The following is a 6,489-nucleotide window of genomic DNA, read 5'->3' on the forward strand; positions in this document are numbered from 1 at the left end:
AATAGAAAGTTTGCAGGTAACACAAAGTTTGTTGGAGAAGCAGATAGTGAAGGTGATTGTCAGATAATTCCGCCGAATATAAGCAGATTGCAGGGTTAACCGATAAAAGGCAGAAGGATTTCAAAGCAGACAAATGTGAGGTGACACGTTTTGGAAGAACCAGATCAAGAGTTAACTATATCATAAACGAAAAGCCCTTGCGCAAATTAGTGTACAGAGCGATCTGGGTGTAAACGTCTATTGTACCACAACGGGTACAAGAAGGCGAGATCAAGAAAGCATTCAGAATTATTTCATTCATCAGATGGTATATGAGTACAAGTGTTGGCAGGTCGTGTTACAGTTATATCGAACTTCAATTTGGCCACATTTAGAGTATTGTTCAAAGTCTTTGTCACTCCATTAACAAAATGATGTGGATGCTTTGGGGAGGCTGCAGAGGAGCTTCATCAGGACGGCGCTAACTATGAAGAGATGTTGACGAAGTTAGAAAAATGGAGCTTGACAGGGGAGCCGATTGTTGCCGACTCAGTCATGAAAGGTATCGAGAGACTGGACAGCAAAAAGCATTTTCACAGACTGGGGGACTCAGTTATAAGGTGTCACGAGTTCAAGCTGAGAGGTGAAAATTATGCATGATAAATTCTTTACGCAGAGGGCGGTGGCTGCCTCCAACGCGTTGCCAACGGAGGTATGAGAAGCAGGCACAACAACGTCATTTTAAATGCATTAGGGAGGTACATGACTGCGCAAGGATCAGAGGGTTATAAATCCTTCGCAATGGAGGCGTTGAGGAGTGTGGAAGAATGAGAGAATGCAGGCTGCAGCCCTATGAAGCAGGGGGAGGTCTTGCAGTTGGCCTGTGTGGGGATGTGGGAGACGACAGGAGCCTGGTGGGCAAGGGCTAGCTGGAGGGAGGGAGGGAAGCACGCATGGAGGAGGAAGATCAAAGTGAAAAGAGAGAGAAAAAAAACAAAGGGGATAAAGAGAAAGAGCAGCAAAGAAAATGTGGCTGGCCAGCACGCCTTGAAGTCGGGAGAAAAGGCAGGGCGCAGCACCTACGGCCGTACTAGTCTGAAAACGCCCGATCTCGTCTGATCTCGAAAACCTAAGCAGACTCAGGCCTGGTTCATACTTGGATGGGAGACCGCCTGGGTATGCTAGGTGCAGTCGGCTTTTTCCGCCAGCAGTGGCTGCTCAAGTCACCCTTCTGCACTTGTGTTGTGCCAAGCACGCAATGGAGAGACAGATTATTTTTGCTGCTGCTGTGCCTGGCATCAGTCTCCTGCAGGCAGCAGACAGGGAGGGGAGGAGAGCGGAGAGCTGCCAAAATCAGCAAGAAAGACAGAAAGAAAGGGATTATGGCTGCACGCTGTCTGCGGGTAGCAGTCAGGAAAGGAGGACAATAGACAATCGGTGCAGGAATTGGCCATTCTGCCCTTGGAGCTTGCACACCCATTCAATATGATCATGGCTGATCATCCTTAATCAGTATCCTCTTCCTGCCTTATCTCCATAACCCTTGATTCCACTATCCTTGAGAGGTCTATCCAACTCTTTCTTAAATGAATCCAGAGACTGGCCCTCCACTGCCCTCTGGAGCAGAGCATTCCACACAGCCACCACTTTCTGGGTGAAGAGGTTTCTCCTCATCTCTGTCCTCAATGGTCTATCCCGTATTCTTAAGCTGTGTCCTCTGTTTCGGCACTCACGTTTCCTGCCGCCAGAATGTCCAATCCTTTGATAATCTTATATGTCTCAATCAGATCCCCTCACAGTCTTCTAAACTCAAGGGTACACAAGCCCAGTCGCCCCAGTCTTTCAGTGGAAGGTAATCCCGCCATTCCAGGAATTGACCTCGTGAACCTACGCTGCACTCCCTCAATAGCCAGAATGTCTCTCCTCAAATTTGGAGACCAGAACTTCACACAGTACTCCAGGTGTGGTCTCACCAGGGCCCTGTACACCTGCAGAAGAACCTCTTAGCTTCTTTACTCAATCCCTCTTGTTATGAAGGCCAGCATGCTATTAGCCTTCTTCACTACCTGCTGTACCTGCATGCCTACCTTCATTGAGTGGTGTACAAGAAACCCCATATCTCTCTGTACTGTCCCTTTACCTAAATTGATTCCATTTAGCTAGTAATCTGCCTTCCTGTTCTTGCCACCAAAATGGATAAGCATCCATTTATCCACATTAAAGTGCATCTGCCATGCATCTGACCACTCACATAACTTGTCCAGGTCACCCTGTAATCTCCTAACATCCTCATCACATTTCACCCTGCCACCCAGCTCAGTATCATCAGCAAATTAGCTAATGTTATTGCTAATACCATCTTCTATATCATGAACATATATTGTAAAACGCTGCGGTCCCAGTACTGATCCCTGCGGTACCCCACTGGTCACTGCCTGCCATTCCGAAATGGAGACGTGGAGGAGTGTGGAAGGATGAGAGAATGCAGGCTGCAGTCCTATGAAGCAGGGGGAGGTCTTGCAGTTGGCCTGTGTGGGGATGTGGGAGACGACAGGACCCTGGTGGGCAAGGGCTAGCTGGAGGGAGGGAGGGAAGCACGCACGGAGGAGGAAGAGCAAAGAGAAAAGAGAGAGATAAAAAACAAAGGGGATAAAGAGAAAGAGCAGCAAAGAAAATGCGGCTGGCCAGCACGCCTTGAAGTCGGACAAAAGGCTGGACTCTGCACCTACGGCCATGCTCGTCTGCAAACGTCCAATCGCGTCTATTCGCAGAAGCTGAGCAGACTCAGGCCTGGTTAGTACTTGGTTGGGAGACCGCCTGGGAATGCTAGGTGCAGTCGGAATTTTCTGCCAGCAGTGGCTGCTCAAGTCACCCCTCTGCACTTGTGTTGTGCCACGCACGCAATGGAGCGACAGCTTATTTTTGCTGCTGCTGTGACTAGCATCAGTCTCCTGCAGGCAGCAGACAGGGAGGGGAGGAGAGCGGAGCGCTGCCAAATTCAGCAAGACAGACGGAAAGAAAGCGATTGGGGCTGCACGCTGTCTGAAAGTGGCAGTCAGGAAAGGAGGACAATAGACAATCGGTGCAGGAGTTGGCCATTCTGCACCTGCAGCCTGCACCACCATTCAATATGATCATGGCTGATCATCCTTAATCAGTATCCTGTTCCTGCCTTATCGACATAACCCTTGATTCCACTATCCTTGAGAGCTCTATCCAACTCTTTCTTAAATGAATCCAGAGACTGGACCTCCAGTGCCCTCTAGGGCAGAGCATTCCACACAGCCACCACTCTCTGGGTGAAGAGGTTTCTCCTCATCTCTGTCCTCAATGGTCTACCCCGTATTCTTAAGCTGTGTCCTCTGTTTCGGCACTGACGTTTCCTGCTGCCAGATGTCCAATCCTTTGATCATCTTATATGTCTCAACCAGATCCCCTCTCAGTCTTCTAAACTCAAGGGTACACAAGCACAGTCGCTCCAGTCGTTCAGTGTGAGGTAATCCCGCCATTCCAGGAATTGACCTCGTGAACCTACGCTGCACTCCCTCAATAGCCAGAATGTCTCTCCTCAAATTTGGAGACCAGAACTTCACACAGTACTCAAGGTGTGGTCCCACCAGGGCCCTGTACACCTGCAGAAGAACCTCTTTGCTTCTATACTCAATCCCTCTTGTTATGAAGGCCAGCATGCTATTAGCCTTCTTCACTACCTGCTGTACTTGCATGCCTACCTTCATTGAGTGGTGTACAAGAAACCCCATATCTCTCTGTACTGTCCCTTTACCTAAATTGATTCCATTTCGCTAGTAATCTGCCTTCCTGTTCTTGCCACCAAAATGGATAAGCATCCATTTATCCACATTAAAGTGCATCTGCCATGCATCTGACCACTCACATAACTTGTCCAGGTCACCCTGTCATCTCCTAACATCCTCATTACATTGCACCCTGCCACCCAGCTCAGTATCATCAGCAAATTAGCTAATGTTATTGCTAATACCATCTTCTATATCATGAACATATATTGTAAAAAGCTGCAGTCCCAGTTCTGGTGTCCCGGAGACGTTCCCTGAAGCACTCTGCGTGGAGGCGTCCAGTCTCAGCCATGTAGGTGAGGCCACATCGGGGGCCACAGATACAATGAATGACATTTGTAGATGCACAGGTGGAACTTTGAAGGACGTGGAAGGATCCTTTAGGGTCTTGGATGGAGGTGAGGGAAGACGTGTGGACGCAGGATTTGCAATTCCTGCGGTGGCAGGTGAGGGTGCCAGGACGGGAGGGTGGGTTGTTGGGGGTGTGCGTGGACCTGTCTAGGTTTTCACGGAGGGAACGGTATTTGTGGAAGCGGAAAGAGGTGGGGAGGGAAATATATCTCGAGTGGTGGGATCCGTTCGGAGGTGACGGATATGTCGATAGATAATGTGGTTAATGCGAAGGTTGGTGGGGTGAAAAGTGAGGAGAAGTAGTTTCTGTACTTGTTACGGTTGGAGGGGTGGGGTTTGAGGGCGGAGGTGCGCGAAGTGGATGAGATGCGTTGGAGGGCAGCTTCAACCACGTGGGAAGGGAAATTGCGATCTCTGAAGAAGGAGGCCACCTGGTGCCTTCTGTGGTGAAAACGGTGCACCTAGGAGAAGATACAGCAGAGATGGAGGACTTTGTAATATGGGATGGCACTTTTGCAGGAAGTACAGTGGGAAGAGGTGTAATTCAGGTATCTGTGGGCGTCAGTGGTTTTTGTAAAATATATCACTGTCAAGTCAGTCGTCATTGATGGAAATGGTGAGGTCCAGAAAGGGGGGGGAGGTGTCAGAGATGCTCCAAGTGATGAAGGTCTTTTGCCTGAAACGTCGATTTTCCTCCTGCTCCGATGCTGTGTGACCTGCTGTATTTTCTCAGCACCACCCTGATGAAAACTCTGGTTTCCAGCTTCTACAGTCATCACCCTTGCCTACATTTAACTCGTCTCCAATCTGACAAATGCACATCGATGCCTAATGTCTATTTACTACCATTTATTCAATGTCTAATTCGTGTTGCCAAGCAATGATCAATCTCAGTTATTTGGAAGTTGCTGCCAACTTATCATTTAAATTCTGAATGTCGAAATGCACAATGTCCTCAAAACAACTCTCATTCTCCGCCTGTATCTCCTTCGTAAATAACTCAATTAAACTTGTCAATTTTGACATGCCTTTGAAAAAGCCATGTAGGCTGTCTAATATTAAGTTGCATTTCTCTCAGTTTATGTTTACGTTTTTCTGTGTTATGGCCTCCATCAGTTTTCCCTCCATTGCTGTCCATCTGACAGGTTTTTAATTTTCGAGATTATTCTTTCTCACATTTGAATTGTAGTGTCACATTTGCAATCTTCCAGCTACTAAGACGAGTCCTGTCTTCAGAGAGGTGTGGAACATTTCTGTCAATGGCTTCATATTTTGTGATTTAACTAACACAGCAATCTAGCATCCCGTGCAGTTCAGGTGACTGGAATGTGTTCTGGACCCAGCCAGACCCCTGGAAATATTTGAAGAAGTTAACCCAGACCCTGACTGGGATAGCTGTTTTAAGCAGGTGCAAATTGAACATTCCAGAAGATAATCAGTTGATCAGAACACTTCGTTTAAACAAAACAGATTTTTATTTTTCAGCATTACTGAATGAAACACAGAACAGAAAAAGAGAATACGGAATAACTTGTCCTACCCTAAAACCCAACGGACTACCCCAATTTAATGTTGCTGTTCCTGACACTTACAACAATCCCAAACTCTCCCATTGGCACAAGAGGCAAGATCAAGCAAGTTCTTACAGGACAGAATTCGGGGGAGAGTACCAGCCTGAGCCTGTTTCCGGCTCCAGGAGCTTTTCCAAACTACTGCTAAACTAAACAAAAAAACCCAGAAAAAACTGAGCTGGGAGAACTGACCAATCTCCTACCATTGGACAAGTGTGGTTTTATAACATGAAAGTCTTGTTCATGACGCAGTATCTGTTAGCTATTATCAATTTGGACTGAAAACCCTTCAACCAACTGACTTTCAGAGTTGGTGTCGTTTACGACTTCTCTGTAAAAAAGCCAAGGATGACATAGCCTTGCAGAAGGAGCAAGTTCGTCAAACACCGCCCGCCCCGTTAAACAAAAAAAAATCAACAACCAAATATGGCTTCATTTTAAAACCCCTTAACAATTGTTAGTACTCTAACACACGAATATAAATTACACTGGCGATGAACGCGCAAACATGCACAAATACATCCCGTTTCAATCTGTAGTACTCCCGCTAACGAAAGTTTCCTTTTCTTATTCGTGTCTCAAAACTACGTCAAAAATCACTTTTTCCCGTCCTATCACATGCACAGTTTTCAAATTTAATGGCTATAATAACCTGCTCAATTTCAGCACACTGAAATGTTGTCCTTAAATTTCTCCTTAACTTTCAATCATTTACGATCTCTGTATATAATTTTCTTTGAAAAGTCACATAGAGCATAGAACATAGAACAGTA

General features: G+C 46.7%; 1 pseudogene; it reads left to right on the forward strand.

The window, feature by feature from the left end:
• Positions 1-1,056: 1,056 nt before the first annotated feature.
• LOC140459850 (5S ribosomal RNA) lies at positions 1,057-1,176 on the forward strand (annotated as a pseudogene).
• The last annotated feature ends 5,313 nt before the right edge of the window (positions 1,177-6,489 follow it).

This window comes from Chiloscyllium punctatum, chromosome 35, assembly GCF_047496795.1.
Source record: "Chiloscyllium punctatum isolate Juve2018m chromosome 35, sChiPun1.3, whole genome shotgun sequence".
Classification (NCBI taxonomy): Eukaryota; Metazoa; Chordata; class Chondrichthyes; order Orectolobiformes; family Hemiscylliidae; genus Chiloscyllium; species Chiloscyllium punctatum.